This window comes from Cupressus sempervirens, chromosome 7 (assembly GCF_028749045.1).
Source record: "Cupressus sempervirens isolate cs-2001-9-10 chromosome 7, ASM2874904v1, whole genome shotgun sequence".
Taxonomy (NCBI): Eukaryota; Viridiplantae; Streptophyta; class Pinopsida; order Cupressales; family Cupressaceae; genus Cupressus; species Cupressus sempervirens.
The window spans coordinates 690,652,638-690,670,966 of record NC_143124.1 but is presented as its reverse complement, the minus strand read 5'-3'; positions in this window follow the sequence as shown (position 1 = coordinate 690,670,966).

Here is an 18,329-nt window from a genome sequence, read left to right as displayed (position 1 = left end):
TCAACGTCGGCGTCCACCGTTTCAAAATCCGACATATCCATCCGCCCTGACAGCGGCGTTGAATCAATGAGGGGGGCACGGGAGAGGCTCGCGGACACCACCTCTCCCCTTGTAGCCGCGATAGGCAAGCAAAAAATTTTGCTAGAGCGCCAAGCACCCACCTCATGGCTAGAGACAAGGGCTCGCCATTAGATCAACTTCGAAATCGCTGAACAGACGCGCTGTAGAATGGCAACCGCTGCCAAGTCTCTTCCGTAGTTGCGTCGGTCGAGTGATCGAAGAAGGTGATCTAAGAGAGGGTCCAAGCGCAGGCATTCGTTGGGGGATTCGGCGCCGATGGCATAAATTTATGCAATACCCGAGCAAGCAACACCGGACGGAGGTGCTAGACGAGGGTTCCCGTTTTAGATCGAGTTTTAAAATCACCGAGTAGACGCGGTGAGGGCTGGCAACCGCTGCCAAACCTTTTTCCGAAATTGCGCCATCTGAGTGACAAGAATACATGATCTAAAGGAGAGTCCAGGAATAGCACCCTCGAGGGTGGGCTTCATGCCCCTCTAATTGATTCAACGTCGGCGTCCACCGTTTCAAAATCCGACATTTCCATCCGCCCTGACAGCGGCGTTGAATCAATGAGGGGGGCACGGGAGAGGCTCGCGGCAACCACCTCTCCCCTTGTAGCCGCGATAGGCACGCAAAAAAGTTTTGCTAGAGCGCCAAGCACCCACCTCATGGCTAGAGACAAGGGCTCGCCATTAGATCAACTTCGAAATCGCTGAACAGACGCGCTTTAGAATGGCAACCGCTGCCAAGTCTCTTCCGCAGTTGCGTCGGTCGAGTGATCGAAGAAGGTGATCTAAGAGAGGGTCCAAGCGTAGGCATTCTCGTTGGGGGATTCGCGCCGATGGCATAAATTTCTGCAATACCCGAGCAACACCGGACGGAGGTGCTAGACGAGGGCTCCCGTTTTAGATCGAGTTTTAAAATCACCAAGTAGACGCGGTGAGGGCTGGCAACCGCTGCCAAACCTTTTTCCGAAATTGCGCCAGCTGAGTTGACAAGAAAACATGATCTAAAGGAGAGTCCAGGAATAGCACCCTCGAGGGTGGGCTTCATGCCCCTCTAATTGATTCAACGTCGCCGTCCACCGTTTCAAAATCCGACATATCCATCCGCCCTGACAGCGGCGTTGAATCAATGAGGGGGGCACGGGAGAGGCTCGCGGCAACCACCTCTCCCCTTGTAGCCGCGATAGGCACGCAAAAAATTTTGCTAGAGCGCCAAGCACCCACCTCATGGCTAGAGACAAGGGCTCGCCATTAGATCAACTTCGAAATCGCTGAACAGACGCGCTGTAGAATGGCAACCGCTGCCAAGTCTCTTCCGTAGTTGCGTCGGTCGAGTGATCGAAGAAGGTGATCTAAGAGAGGGTCCGAGCGTAGGCATTCGTTGGGGGATTCGCGCCGATGGCATAAATTTATGCAATACCCGAGCAACACCGGACGGAGATGCTAGACGAGGGCTCCCGTTTTAGATCGAGTTTTAAAATCACCGAGTAGACGCGGTGAGGGCTGGCAACCGCTGCCAAACCTTTTTCCGAAATTCCGCCGTCTGAGTGACAAGAAAACATGATCTAAAGGAGAGTCCAGGAATAGCACCCTCGAGGGTGGGCTTCATGCCCCTCTAATTGATTCAACGTCGCCGTCCACAGTTTCAAAATCCGACATATCCATCCGCCCTGACAGCGGCGTTGAATCAATGAGGGGGGCACGGGAGAGGCTCGCGGCAACCACCTCTCCCCTTGTAGCCGCGATAGGCACGCAAAAAATTTTGCTAGAGCGCCAAGCGCCCACCTCATGGCTAGAGACAAGGGCTCGCCATTACATCAACTTCGAAATCGCTGAACAGACGCGCTGTAGAATGGCAACCGCTGCCAAGTCTCTTCCGCAGTTGCGTCGGTCGAGTGATCGAAGAAGGTGATCTAAGAGAGGGTCCAAGCGTAGGCATTCGTTGGGGGATTCGCGCCGATGGCATAAATTTATGCAATACCCGAGCAACACCGGACGGAGGTGCTAGACGAGGGCTCCCGTTTTAGATCGAGTTTTAAAATCACCGAGTAGACACGGTGAGGGCTGGCAACCGCTGCCAAACCTTTTTCCGAAATTGCGCCATCTGAGTGACAAGAAAACATGATCTGAAGGAGAGTCCAGGAATAGCACCCTCGAGGGTGGGCTTCATGCCCCTCTAATTGATTCAACGTCGCCGTCCACCGTTTCAAAATCTGACATATCCATCCGCCCTGACAGCGGCGTTGAATCAATGAGGGGGGCAAGGGAGAGGCTCGCGGACACCACCTCTCCCCTTGTAGCCGCGATAGGCACGCAAAAAATTTTGCTAGAGCGCCAAGCACCCACCTCATGGCTAGAGACAAGGGCTCGCCATTAGATCAACTTCGAAATCGCTGAACAGACGCGCTGTAGAATGGCAACCGCTGCCAACTCTCTTCCGTAGTTGCGTCGGTCGAGTGATCGAAGAAGGTGATCTAAGAGAGGGTCCAAGCGTAGGCATTCGTTGGGGGATTCGCGCCGATGGCACAAATTTATGCAATACCCGAGCAAGCAACACCGGACGGAGGTGCTAGACGAGGGCTCCCGTTTTAGATCGAGTTTTAAAATCACCGAGTAGACGCGATGACGGCTGGCAACCGCTGCCAAACCTTTTTCCGAAATTGCGCCATCTGAGTGACAAGAATACATGATCTAAAGGAGAGTCCAGGAACAGCACCCTCGAGGGTGGGCTTCATGCCCCTCTAATTGATTCAACGTCGGCGTCCACCGTTTCAAAATCCGACATTTCCATCCGCCCTGACAGCGGCGTTGAATCAATGAGGGGGGGCACGGGAGAGGCTCGCGGGAACCACCTCTCCCATCGTAGCCGCGATAGGCACGCAAAAAATTTTGCTAGAGCGCCAAGCACCCACCTCATGGCTAGAGACAAGGGCTCGCCATTAGATCAACTTCGAAATCGCTGAACAGACGCGCTGTAGAATGGCAACCGCTGCCAAGTCTCTTCCGTAGTTGCGTCGATCGAGTGATCGTAGAAGGTGATCTAAGAGAGGGTCCAAGCGTAGGCATTCGTTGGGGGATTCGCGCCGATGGCATAAATTTATGCAATACCCGAGCAACACCGGACGGAGGTGCTAGGCGAGGGCTCCCGTTTTAGATCGAGTTTTAAAATCACCGAGTAGACGCGGTGAGGGCTGGCAACCGCTGCCAAACCTTTTTCCGAAATTGCGCCATCTGAGTGACAAGAAAACATGATCTAAAGGAGAGTCCAGGAATAGCGCCCTCGAGGGTGGGCTTCATGCCCCTCTAATTGATTCAACGTCGCCGTCCACCGTTTCAAAATCCGACATATCCATCCGCCCTGACAGCGGCGTTGAATCAATGAGGGGGGCACGGGAGAGGCTCGCGGCAACCACCTCTCCCCTTGTAGCCGCGATAGGCACGCAAAAAATTTTGCTAGAGCGCCAAGCACCCACCTCATGGCTAGAGACAAGGGCTCGCCATTAGATCAACTTCGAAATCGCTGAACAGACGCGCTGTAGAATGGCAACCGCTGCCAACTCTCTTCCGTAGTTGCGTCGGTCGAGTGATCGAAGAAGGTGATCTAAGAGAGGGTCCAAGCGTAGGCATTCGTTGGGGGATTCGCGCCGATGGCACAAATTTATGCAATACCCGAGCAAGCAACACCGGACGGAGGTGCTAGACGAGGGCTCCCGTTTTAGATCGAGTTTTAAAATCACCGAGTAGACGCGATGAGGGCTGGCAACCGCTGCCAAACCTTTTTCCAAAATTGCGCCATCTGAGTGACAAGAATACATGATCTAAAGGAGAGTCCAGGAATAGCACCCTCGAGGGTGGGCTTCATGCCCCTCTAATTGATTCAACGTCGGCGTCCACCGTTTCAAAATCCGACATTTCCATCCGCCCTGACAGCGGCGTTGAATCAATGAGGGGGGGCACGGGAGAGGCTCGCGGGAACCACCTCTCCCATCGTAGCCGCGATAGGCACGCAAAAAATTTTGCTAGAGCGCCAAGCACCCACCTCATGGCTAGAGACAAGGGCTCGCCATTAGATCAACTTCGAAATCGCTGAACAGACGCGCTGTAGAATGGCAACCGCTGCCAAGTCTCTTCCGTAGTTGCGTCGATCGAGTGATCGTAGAAGGTGATCTAAGAGAGGGTCCAAGCGTAGGCATTCGTTGGGGGATTCGCGCCGATGGCATAAATTTATGCAATACCCGAGCAACACCGGACGGAGGTGCTAGGCGAGGGCTCCCGTTTTAGATCGAGTTTTAAAATCACCGAGTAGACGCGGTGAGGGCTGGCAACCGCTGCCAAACCTTTTTCCGAAATTGCGCCATCTGAGTGACAAGAAAACATGATCTAAAGGAGAGTCCAGGAATAGCGCCCTCGAGGGTGGGCTTCATGCCCCTCTAATTGATTCAACGTCGCCGTCCACCGTTTCAAAATCCGACATATCCATCCGCCCTGACAGCGGCGTTGAATCAATGAGGGGGGCACGGGAGAGGCTCGCGGCAACCACCTCTCCCCATGTAGCCGCGATAGGCACGCAAAAAATTTTGCTAGAGCGCCAAGCACCCACCTCATGGCTAGAGACAAGGGCTCGCCATTAGATCAACTTCGAAATCGCTGAACAGACGCGCTGTAGAATGGCAACCGCTGCCAAGTCTCTTCCGTAGTTGCGTCGGTCGAGTGATCGAAGAAGGTGATCTAAGAGAGGGTCCAAGCGTAGGCATTCGTTGGGGGATTCGCGCCGATGGCATAAATTTATGCAATACCCGAGCAACACCGGACGGAGATGCTAGACGAGGGCTCCCGTTTTAGATCGAGTTCTAAAATCACCGAGTAGACGCGGTGAGGGCTGGCAACCGCTGCCAAACCTTTTTCCGAAATTGCGCCATCTGAGTGACAAGAAAACATGATCTAAAGGAGAGTCCAGGAATAACACCCTCGAGGGTGGGCTTCATGCCCCTCTAATTGATTCAACGTCGCCGTCCACCGTTTCAAAATCCGACATATCCATCCGCCCTGACAGCGGCGTTGAATCAATTAGGGGGGCACGGGAGAGGCTCGCGGCAACCACCTCTCCCCTTGTAGCCGCGATAGGCACGCAAAAAATTTTGCTAGAGCGCCAAGCACCCGCCTCATGGCTAGAGACAAGGGCTCGCCATTAGATCAACTTCGAAATCGCTGAACAGACGCGCTGTAGAATGGCAACCGCTGCCAAGTCTCTTCCGTAGTTGCGTCGGTCGAGTGATCGAAGAAGGTGATCTAAGAGAGGGTCCAAGCGTAGGCATTCGTTGGGGGATTCTCGCCGATGGCATAAATTTATGCAATACCCGAGCAACACCGGACGGAGGTGCTAGACGAGGGCTCCCGTTTTAGATCGAGTTTTAAAATCACCGAGTAGACGCGGTGAGGGCTGGCAACCGCTGCCAAACCTTTTTCCGAAATTGCGCCATCTGAGTGACAAGAAAACATGATCTAAAGGAGAGTCCAGGAATAGCACCCTCGAGGGTGGGCTTCATGCCCCTCTAATTGATTCAACGTCGGCGTCCACCGTTTCAAAATCCGACATATCCATCCGCCCTGACAGCGGCGTTGAATCAATGAGGGGGGCACGGGAGAGGCTCGCGGACACCACCTCTCCCCTTGTAGCCGCGATAGGCACGCAAAAAATTTTGCTACAGCGCCAAGCACCCACCTCATGGCTAGAGACAAGGGCTCGCCATTAGATCAACTTCGAAATCGCTGAACAGACGCGCTGTAGAATGGCAACCGCTGCCAAGTCTCTTCCGTAGTTGCGTCGGTCGAGTGATCGAAGAAGGTGATCTAAGAGAGGGTCCAAGCGTAGGCATTCGTTGGGGGATTCGCGCCGATGGCATAAATTTATGCAATACCCGAGCAAGCAACACCGGACGGAGGTGCTAGACGAGGGCTCCCGTTTTAGATCGAGTTTTAAAATCACCGAGTAGACGCGGTGAGGGCTGGCAACCGCTGCCAAACCTTTTTCCGAAATTGCGCCATCTGAGTGACAAGAATACATGATCTAAAGGAGAGTCCAGGAATAGCACCCTCGAGGGTGGGCTTCATGCCCCTCTAATTGATTCAACGTCGGCGTCCACCGTTTCAAAATCCGACATATCCATCCGCCTTGACACCGGCGTTGAATCAGTGAGGGGGGCACGGGAGAGGCTCGCGGCAACCACCTCTCCTATATAAGCTATTAGTGCGAGGCTCGCGCTGCATTAGAAATTAGCGAACACAACGACATCCGCCTTAAAAATCCAAATCCTTTAAAATTCCTACCAAACAGCCATTCACGACCCAATTTTTTATGAGGTCGGTAGAGGAGAAAAAGATTGTCATCGGTTAGGAGACGTGAGTTCATGGAGCCAAGGGACTGAAATGGTCATCGAGCTCATCCGATCAACTGGATGAATTTCACCTTGAAGGGGCCCAATCCAAAAGTTCCGGAGGTCATCTCCTGGAACTCTCGAGAACAAGGCCCATCTTACATGCAAACTCTGCTACTGCGCAAACATAGGTTGCAATTAAGGAGAAATTGCAAGGCCGTCGCAATGGCCCGAGGCCAATGGCTCCGACTAAGTCAATTTTCTCTTGCAATCACCATGCCGCCGTTCACAGAGAGATCTCCCCATTCACTTGTGACGCGACGCACAATCCAAGGTCTAGACGCGAGCTCGCCCTTGAAAGAAAGACCACTTTCCAAGACATCCCCCGATGACACATTGGAACGTCAACCGCTGTCGAACCACTCCCAATGTTGTGCCGATCGAGTTGGCACAGAGGCGACCTTAGGGAGCTCCCGCGTAGCAATCGGGATGTGCTTTCGTGCCCATCTCTCACAAAAACCAATGTTAGCTGTGGACAAATTTGGAATCCAAGGGCTCGCATCCATCGATATCGTCGGCACTGAGTCTATATATTCAAAGGCCACGGAGAGGTTCCGATAAGAGAAACTCCCCTGCTCGCTCGCACAAACATCCCAAATTCTAGACACAAGCTCCCGCCCTTAGCATCGCTCTCCAGATCACCGCAATGACACATTGGAACGACAACCGCTGTCGAACAACTCCCGAAATTGTGGCAATGGAGTGAGAAAGAAGAGCAACTTTGGGGAGCCGCGCATAGCAAACGGGCTGTGCTGCTGTGCTTCATTCCGCTCTTATATAGATCCGAAATCGTTGATTTCGTTTGGAATCCGAGGCTGCATTCGTCCTTGCTCAAACAAGCAATGGCTCTTCTAATCGAATGGCCACGGGGAGCTTCCGATAACAAAGGCTCCCTTGTCACTCGTGATGCGCAGGCCAACTGCTAGACGACGGGTCGCCCTTCAGATCGCTGCCCAGGCAACCACCACAACGGCACCATTGGAACGACAACCGCTGCCGAACCGTTCTGAAAATTTTGTGCCAAAGAAGTTGTTGCGTAGAGAACGACTCTAGGGAGAGAGCCCTCGCATAGCAAAATCGGGATGGCTTCACGGCCCTCCCAATAGAAACGATGCTGGTGCCAATATTCCAAAAATCCGAATAACGTGTCTTTCGCGAACACCAGCACTGATTTCTATTGGGGAGGGTCGCCGAGAACTTTTGTTGTCAAAGCTCCCATTGTAAGCCGCGATAGGCACACAAAAAATTGCTAGAGCCCCAAGCACCCACCTCATGGCTAGACAAGGGCTCGCCATTAGTAGATCAACTTCGAAATCGCTGAACAGACGCGCTGTGGAATGGCAACCGCTGCCAAGCCTCTTCCGTAATTGCGTCGGTCGAGTGATAGAAGAAGGTGATCTAAGAGAGAGTCCAAGGCTAGGGATTCGTTGGGGGATTCGCGCCGATAGCAAAAAATTATGCAATACCCGAGCAACACCGGACGGAGGTGCTAGACGAGGGCTCCCGTTTTAGATCGAGTTTTAAAATCACCGAGTAGACGCGGTGAGGGCTGGCAACCGCTGCCAAACCTTTTTCCGAAATTGCGCCAGCTGAGTGACAGGAAAACATGATCTAAAGGAGAGTCAAGGAATAGCACCCTCGAGGGTGGGCTTCATGCCCCTCTAATTGATTCAACGTCGCCGTCCACCGTTTCAAAATCCGACATATCCATCCGCCCTGACAGCGGCGTTGAATCAATGAGGGGGGCACGGGAGAGGCTCGCGGCAACCACCTCTCCCCTTGTAGCCGCGATATGCACGCAAAAAATTTTGCTAGAGCGCCAAGCACCCACCTCATGGCTAGAGACAAGGGCTCGCCATTAGATCAACTTCGAAATCGCTGAACAGACGCGCTGGAGAATGGCAACCGCTGCCAAGTCTCTTCCGTAGTTGCGTCGGTCGAGTGATCGAAGAAGGTGATCTAAGAGAGGGTCCAAGCGTGTAGGCATTCGTTGGGGGATTCGCGCCGATGGCATAAATTTATGCAATACCCGAGCAACACCGGACGGAGGTGCTAGACGAGGGCTCCCGTTTTAGATCGAGTTTTAAAATCACCAAGTAGACGCGGTGAGGGCTGGCAACCGCTGCCAAACCTTTTTCCGAAATTGCGCCAGCTGAGTTGACAAGAAAACATGATCTAAAGGAGAGTCCAGGAATAGCACCCTCGAGGGTGGGCTTCATGCCCCTCTAATTGATTCAACGTCGCCGTCCACCGTTTCAAAATCCGACATATCCATCCGCCCTGACAGCGGCGTTGAATCAATGAGGGGGGCACGGGAGAGGCTCGCGGCGACCACCTCTCCCGTTGTAGCCGCGATAGGCACGCAAAAAATTTTGCTAGAGCGCCAAGCACCCACCTCATGGCTAGAGACAAGGGCTCGCCATTAGATCAACTTCGAAATCGCTGAACAGACGCGCTGTAGAATGGCAACCGCTGCCAAGTCTCTTCCGTAGTTGCGTCGGTCGAGTGATCGAAGAAGGTGATCTAACAGAGGGTCCAAGCGTGTAGGCATTCGTTGGGGGATTCGCGCCGATGGCATAAATTTATGCAATACCCGAGCGACACCGGACAGAGGTGCTAGACGAGGGCTCCCGTTTTAGATCGAGTTTTAAAATCACCAAGTAGACGCGGTGAGGGCTGGCAACCGCTGCCAAACCTTTTTCCGAAATTGCGCCAGCTGAGTGACAAGAAAACATGATCTAAAGGAGAGTCCAGGAATAGCACCCTCGAGGGTGGGCTTCATGCCCCTCTAATTGATTCAACGTCGGCGTCCACCGTTTCAAAATCCGACATATCCATCCGCCCTGACAGCGGCGTTGAATCAATGAGGGGAGCACGGGAGAGGCTCGCGGCAACCACCTCTCCCGTTGTAGCCGCGATAGGCACGCAAAAAATTTTGCTAGAGCGTCAAGCACCCACCTCATGGCTAGAGACAAGGGCTCGCCATTAGATCAACTTCGAAATCGCTGAACAGACGCGCTGTAGAATGGCAACTGCTGCCAAGTCTCTTCCGTAGTTGCGTCGGTCGAGTGATCGAAGAAGGTGATCTAAGAGAGGGTCCAAGCGTAGGCATTCGTTGGGGGATTCGCGCCGATGGCATAAATTTATGCAATACCCGAGCAACACCGGACGGAGGTGCTAGACGAGGGCTCCCGTTTTAGATCGAGTTTTAAAATCACCGAGTAGACGCGGTGAGGGCTGGCAACCGCTGCCAAACCTTTTTCCAAAATTGCGCCAGCTGAGTGACAAGAAAACGTGATCTAAAGGAGAGTCCAGGAATAGCACCCTCGAGGGTGGGCTTCATGCCCCTCTAATTGATTCAACGTCGGCGTCCACCGTTTCAAAATCCGACATATCCATCCGCCCTGACAGCGGCGTTGAATCAATGAGGGGGGCACGGGAGAGGCTCGCGGCAACCACCTCTCCCATTGTAGCCGCGATAGGCACGCAAAAAATTTTGCTAGAGCGCCAAGCACCCACCTCATGGCTAGAGACAAGGGCTCGCCATTAGATCAACTTCGAAATCGCTGAACAGACGCGCTGTAGAATGGCAACCGCTGCCAAGTCTCTTCCGTAGTTGCGTCGGTCGAGTGATCGAAGAAGGTGATCTAAGAGAGGGTCCAAGCGTAGGCATTCGTTGGGGGATTCGCGCCGTTGGCATAATTTTATGCAATACCCGAGCAACACCGGACGGAGGTGCTAGGCGAGGGCTCCCGTTTTAGATCGAGTTTTAAAATCACCAAGTAGACGCGGTGAGGGATGGCAACCGCTGCCAAACCTTTTTTTCCGAAATTGCGCCAGCTGAGTGAGAAGAAAACATGATCTAAAGGAGAGTCGAGGAATAGCACATCCAGGGTGGGCTTCATGCCCCTCTAATTGATTCAACGTCGGCGTCCACCGTTTCAAAATCCGACATATCCATCCGCCTTGACACCGGCGTTGAATCAATGAGAGGGGCACGGGAGAGGCTCGCGGCAACCACCTCTTCTATATAAGCTATTAGTGCGAGGCTCGCTCTGCATTAGAAATTAGCGAACACACCGACATCCGCCCTAAAAATCCAAATCCTTTAAAATTCCTACCAAACAGCCATTCACGACCCAATTTTTTATGAGGTCGGCAGAGGAGGAAAAGATTGTCATCGGTTAGGAGATGTGAGTTCATGGAGCCGAGGGACTGAAATGGTCATCGAGCTCATCCGATCAACTGGATGAATTTCACCTTGAAGGGGCCCAATCCAAAAGTTCCGGAGGTCATCTCCTGGAACTCTCGAGAACAAGGCCCATCTTACATGCAAACTCTGCTACTGCGCAAACATAGGTTGCAATTAAAGAGAAATTGCGAGGCCGTCACAATGGCTCGAGGCCAATGGCTCCGACTAAGTCAATTTTCTCTTGCAATCACCATGCCGCCGTTCACAGAGAGATCTCCCCATTCACTTGTGACGCGACGCACAATCCAAGTGCTAGACGCGAGCTCGCCCTTGAAAGAAAGACCACTTTCCAAGACATCCCCCATTCACTTGTGACGCGACGCACAACCCAAGTGCTAGACGCGAGCTCGCCCTTGAAAGAAACACCACTTTCCAAGACATCCCACGATGACACTTTGGAACGACAACCGCTGTCGAACCATTCCCAATGTTGTGCCGATCGAGTTGGCACAGAGGCGACCTTAGGGAGCTCCCGCGTAGCAATCGGGATGTGCTTTCATACCCATCTCTCACAAAAACCAATCTTAGCTGTGAACAAATTTCGCCGCAATGACACCATTGGAACGACGACCGCTGTCGAACAACTCCCGCATTTGTGCCCCGATGGAGTGAGAAAGAATAGCAACTTTGGGGAGCCGCGCATCGCAAACGGGCTGCTGCTTCATTCCGCTCTTATATATAGATCCGATGTCGTTGATTTCGTTTGGAATCCGAGGCTGCATTCGTCCTTGCTCACACAAGCAATGGCTCTTCTCATCGAATGGCCACGGGGAGCTTCCGATCACAAAGGCTCCCTTGTCACTCGTGACGCGCAGCCCAACTGCTTTCCGAAATTGCGCCAGCTGAGTGACAAGAAAACATGATCTAAAGGAGAGTCGAGGAATAGCACCTCGAGGGTGGGCTTCATGCCCCTCCAATTGATTCAACGTCGGCGTCCACCGTTTCAAAATCCGACATTTCCATCCGCCTTGACACCGCCGTTGAATCAATGAGAGGGGCACGGGAGAGGTTCGCGGCAACAACCTCTCCTATATAAGCTATTAGTGCGAGGCTCGCTCTGCATTAGAAATTAGCGAACACGCCGACATCCGCCATAAAAATCCAAATCGTTGAAAATTCTGACCAAACAGCCATCCACGACCCAATTTATTATGAGGTCGTCTAAGGAGCAAAAGATTGTCATCGGTTAGGAGATGTGAATTCATGGAGCCAAGGGACTGAAATGGTCATCGAGCTCATCCGATCAACTGGATGAATTTCACCTTGAAGGGGCCCAATCCAAAAGTTCCGGAGGTCATCTCCTGGAACTCTCAAGAACAAGGACCGTCTTACTTGCAAACTCTGCTACTGCGCAAACATAGGTTGCAATTAAAGAGAAATTGCCAAGCCATCACAGTGGCCCGAGGCCAATGCTCCGACTAAGTCAATTTTCTCTTGCAATCACCATGCCGCCGTTCACAGAGAGATCTCCCCATTCACTTGCGACGCGACGCACAATCCAAGTGATAGACGCGAGCTCGCCCTTGAAAGGCCGGCCCACTTTCCGAGACATCCCCCGATGACACATTGGAACGACAACCGCTGTCGAACCATTCCCAATGTTGTGCCGATCGAGTTGGCACAGAGGCGACCTTAGGGAGCTCCCGCGTAGCAATCTGGATGTGCTTTCGTACCCATCTCTCACAAAAACCAATCTTAGCTGTGAACAAATTTAGAATCCAAGGCTCGTATCCATCGATATCGTCGGCACTGGGTCTATATATTCAAAGGCCACGGAGAGGTTCCGATAAGAGAAGCTCCCCTGTGCTCGCTCGCACAAACATCCCAAATGCTAGACACAAGCTCCCGCCCTTAGCATCGCTCTCCAGATCGCCGCAATGACACATTGGAACGACAACCGCTGTCGAACAACTCCCGAATTTGTGCCGATGGAGTGAGAGAGACGAGCAACTTTGGGGAGCCGCGCATGGCAAACGGGCTGCTGCTTCATTCCGCTCTTATATATAGATCCGATGTCGTTGATTTCCTTTGGAATCCGAGGCTGCATTCGTCCTTGCTCGCACAAGCAATGGCTCTTCTCATCGAATGGTCACGGGGAGCTTCCGATTACAAAGGCTCCCTTGTCACCCGTGATGCGCAGCCCAACTGCTAGACGACGGCTCGCCCTTCAGATCGCTGCCCAGGCAACCACCACAACGGCACCATTGGAACGACAACCGCTGTCGAACCATTCCGAAATTTTTTTGCCAAAGAAGTTGTTGCAAAGAGAACGACTCTGGGGAGAGAGCCCTCGCATAGCAAAATCGGGATGGCTTCACGGCAGCTGGATGGGATTTGAATTCATGGAGCCAAGGGAGTGAAATGGTCATCGAGCTCATCCGATCAACTGGATGAATTTCACCTTGAAGGGGCCCAATCCAAAAGTTCCGGAGGTCATCTCCTGGAACTGTCAAGAACAAAGGCCAATCTTACATGCAAACTCTGCTACTGCGCAAACATAGCTTGCAATTATAGAGAAATTGCAAGGCCGTCACAATGGCCCGAGGCCAATGGCTCCGACTACTAAGTCAATTTTCTCTTGCAATCACCATGCCGCCGTTCACAGAGAGATCTCCCCATTCACTTGTGACGACGCACAATCCTAGTGCTAGACGCGATCTAGCCCTTGAAAGGCCGCGTTCCAAGACATCCCGATGACACATTGGAACGACAACCGCTGTCGGACCATTCCCAATGTTGTGCCGATCGAGTTGGCACAGAGGCGATCTTAGGGAGCTCCCGCGAATCGATCGGGAAGTGCTTTCGTACCCATCTCTCACAAAAACCAATGTTAGCTGGCTGAACAATTTTAGAATCCAAGGCTCGTATCCATCGATATCGTCGGCACTGGGTCTATATTCAAAGGCCACGGAGAGGTTCCGATAAGAGAAGCTCCCCTGCTCTCTTGCACAAACATCCCCAAATGCTAGGCGCAAGCTCCGGCCCTTAGCATCGCTCTCCAGATCACCGCAATGACACATTGGAACGACAACCGCTGTCGAACAACTCCCGAATTTGTGCCGATGGAGTGAGAAAGAAGAGCCAGATCGGGTCGACGAAAACGGCTAAGCCAGATCGGGTCGGCCACCATTTTTCGCCGAGAGCTTTCGATATTAAAGCTCCCATGTAGCAGCGATAAGTACACCATGACAAAATTGCTAGAGCGCCGAGCACCCATAGCAAATTGCCATTATACCAAGCAACGCCGGAGTGCTAGACAAGGGCTCACGTTTAGATCAAGTTTTAAAATCACCAAAAAGACACGCCATGGATCGGCAACCGCTGCCTCACCTTTTCCAAAATTGAGTCATCGGAAAACATGATCTAAAGGAGAGCCGAGGAAAAGCACTGAGATCGCTTCATGCCCCTTTCATTCATTCAACATCAGCATACACCGTTTGAAAACCCAACAATCCGATCCGCCTAGACACCAATGTTGAATCAATGAAAGGGGCATGGGAGAGGCTCGCGGCAACAACCTCTCCTATATAAGCTATTAGTGCGAGGCTCGCTCTGCATTAGAAATCTGCGATAGCGCGGACAAAATCCTTAAAAATCCAATTCAATGAAAAATGTGACCAAACAGCCATCCACGACACCGTTTTTGGAGCTCGCCCAGATCGGCTACGCCAGCATGGTGACTTGCTGACTCGGTGAGAGTACTTCGAACTGTCAAGAACAAAGGCCAATCTAACATGCAAACTCTGCTACTGCGCAAACATAGCTTGCAATTATAGAGAAATTGCAAGGCCGTCGCAATGGCCCGAGGCCAATGCTCCGACTGCTAAGTCGATTTTCTCTTGCAATCGCCATGCCGCCGTTCACAGAGAGATCTCCCCATTCACTTGTGACGACGCACAATCCAAGTGCTAGACGCGAGCTCGCCCTTGAAAGGCCGCGTTCCAAGACATCCCGATGACACATTGGAACGACAACCGCTGTCGAACCATTCCCAATGTTGTGCCGATAGAGTTGGCACAGAGGCGATCTTAGGGAACTCCCGCGTATCGATCGGGAAGTGCTTTCGTACCCATCTCTCACAAAAACCAATGTTAGCTGAACAATTTTATAATCCAAGGCTCGTATCCATCGATATCGTCGGCACTGGGTCTATATTCAAAGGCCACGGAGAGGTTCCGATAAGAGAAGCTCCCCTGCTCGCTTGCACAAACATCCCCAAATGCTAGACGCAAGCTCCCGCACTTAGCATCGCTCTCCAGATCACCGCAATGACACATTGGAACGACAACCGCTGTCGAACAACTCCCGAATTTGTGCCGATGGAGTGAGAAACGAGAGCCAGATCGGGTCGACGAAAACGGCTAAGCCAGATCGGGTCCGCCAGCATGGCTCGGCCACCATTTTTCGCCGAGAGCTTTCGATATTAAAGCTCCCATGTAGCCGCGATAAGTACACCATGACAAATTGCTAGAGCGCCGAGCACCCATAGCAAATTGCCATTATACCAAGCAACGCCGGAGTGCTAGACAAAGGCTCACGTTTAGATCAAGTTTTAAAACCACCAAAAACACACGCCATGGATCGGCAACCGCTGCCTCACCTTTTCCAAAATTGAGTCATCGGAAAACATGATCTAAAGGAGAGCCGAGGAAAAGCACTGAGATCGCTTCATGCCCCTTTCATTCATTCAACATCAGCATACACCGTTTGAAAAGCCAACAATCCGATCCGCCTAGACACCAATGTTGAATCAATGAAAGGGGCATGGGAGAGGCTCGCGGCAACAACCTCTCCTATATAAGCTATTAGTGCGAGGCTCGCTCTGCATTAGAAATCTGCGACAGCGCGGACAACTCCCTTAAAAATCCAATTCAATGAAAAATGTGACCAAACAGCCATCCACGACACCGTTTTTGGAGCTCGCCCAGATCGGCTCGGCCAGAATGGCTCGCCCAGATCGGCTCGGCCAGCATGGCTCGCCCAGCCTTGGTGAGAGTACTTCGAACTGTCAAGAACAAAGGCCAATCTAACGTGCAAACTCTGCTACTGCGCAAACATAGGTTGCAATTATAGAGAAATTGCAAGGCCGTCACAATGGCCCGAGGCCAATGCTCCGACTACTAAGTCAATTTTCGCTTGCAATCGCCATGCCGCCGTTCACAGAGAGATCTCCCCAATCACTTGTGACGACGCACAATCCAAGTGCTAGACGCGAGCTCGCCCTTGAAAGGCTGCGTTCCAAGACATCCCGATGACACATTGGAACGACAACCGCTGTCGAACCATTCCCAATGTTGTGCCGATCGAGTTGGCACAGAGGCGACCAAACAGCCATCCACGACACCGTTTTTGGAGCTCGGCCAGATTGGCTCGGCCAGAACGGCTCGCCCAGATCGGCTCGGCCAGCATGGCTCGGCCAGAACGGCTCGGCCAGCATGGCTCGGCCAGAACGGCTCGCCCAGATCGGCTCGGCCAGCATGGCTCGGCCAGAACGGCTCGCCCAGATCGGCTCGGCCAGAACGGCTCGCCCAGATCGGCTCGGCCAGCATGGCTCGGCCAAAGCGGCTCGGCCAGAATGGCTCGCCCAGATCGGCTCGGCCAGCATGGCTCGCCCAGCCTTGGTGAGAGTACTTGGAACCGTCAAGAACAAAGCCCAATCATACATGCAAACTCTGCTACTGCGCAAACATAGGTTGCAATTATAGAGAAATTGCAAGGCCGTCACAATGGCCCGATGCCAATGCTCCGACTACTAAGTCAATTTTCTCTTGCAATCGCCATGCCGCCGTTCACAAAGAGATCTCCCCATTCACTTGTGACGAAGCACAATCCAAGTGCTAGACGCGAGCTCGCCCTTGGAAGGCCGCGTTCCAAGACATCCCGATGACACATTGGAACGACAACCGCTGTCGAACCATTCCCAATGTTGTGCCGATCGAGTTGGCACAGAGGCGACCAAACAGCCATCCACGACACCGTTTTTGGAGCTCGGCCAGATCGGCTCGGCCAGAACGGCTCGCCCAGATCGGCTCGGCCAGCATGGCTCGGCCAGAACGGCTCGGCCAGCATGGCTCGGCCAGAACGGCTCGCCCAGATCGGCTCGGCCAGCATGGCTCGGCCAGAACGGCTCGCCCAGATTGGCTCGCCCAGATCGGCTCGGCCAGAACGGCTCGGCCAGAACGGCTCGCCCAGATCGGCTCGGCCAGCATGGCTCGGCCAAAACGGCTCGGCCAGAATGGCTCGCCCAGATCGGTTCGGCCAGCATGGCTCGCCCAGCCTTGGTGAGAGTACTTGGAACCGTCAAGAACAAAGCCCAATCATACATGCAAACTCTGCTACTGCGCAAACATAGGTTGCAATTATAGAGAAATTGCAAGGCCGTCAAAATGGCCCGATGCCAATGCTCCGACTACTAAGTCAATTTTCTCTTGCAATCGCCATGCCGCCGTTCACAAAGAGATCTCCCCATTCACTTGTGACGAAGCACAATCCAAGTGCTAGACGCGAGCTCGCCCTTGGAAGGCCGCGTTCCAAGACATCCCGATGACAAATTGGAACGACAACCGCTGTCGAACCATTCCCAATGTTGTGCCGATCGAGTTGGCACAGAGGCGATCAAACAGCCATCCACGACACCGTTTTTGGAGCTCGGCCAGATCGGCTCGGCCAGAACGGCTCGGCCAGCATGGCTCGGCCAGAACGGCTCGCCCAGATCGGCTCGGCCAGCATGGCTCGGCCACAACGGCTCGCCCAGATCGGCTCGGCCAGAACGGGTCGCCCAGATCGGCTCGGCCAGAATGGCTCGCCCAGATCGGCTCGGCCAGCATGGCTTGCCCAGAACGGCTCGGCAGGATCGGGTCGGCCAGAATGGCTCGCCCAGATCGGCTCGGCCAGCATGGCTCGGCCAGAACGGCTCGGCCAGATCGGGACGATGACTTGATGAACGGACTTAGAGATTCGACTTGGTGGGCCGACCTGGCGGGGTGACTTGATGAACGTACTTGAAGGGTCGACTTGGTGGGGTGACTCTATGAACGGACCTAAAGAGTTGACTTGGTGAGAGTACTTGGCGGGGTGACTCGATGAAAGGACTTAAAGAGTCGACTTGGTGAGAGTACTTGGTGGGGCGACTTGATGAACGCACTTGAAGAATCGACTTGGTTAGAGTACTTGGTGGGGCGACTTGATGAACGGACTCAAAGAGTCGACTTGGTGAGAGTACCTGGTGGCTCGACTTGATGAGCAGACTTAAAGAGTCAACTTGGTGAGAGTACTTGGCGGGGTGAACTGATGAACGAACATAAAGAGTCGGCTTGGTGGGAGTACTTGGTGGGCCAACCTGGTGGGGTGACTTTATGGACGGACTTAAAGAGTCGACTTGGTTAGATTACTTGTTCTGGTGACTTGATGAACGGACTTCGAGAGTCGACTTGGTGGGGTGACTTGATGAAAGGACTTAAAGGATCAACTTGGTGAGAGTACTTGGCGGGGCGACTTGATGAACGGACTTAAAGGGTCGACTTGGCGGGGTGACTTGATGAACGGACCTAAAGAGTTGACTTGGTGAGAGTACTT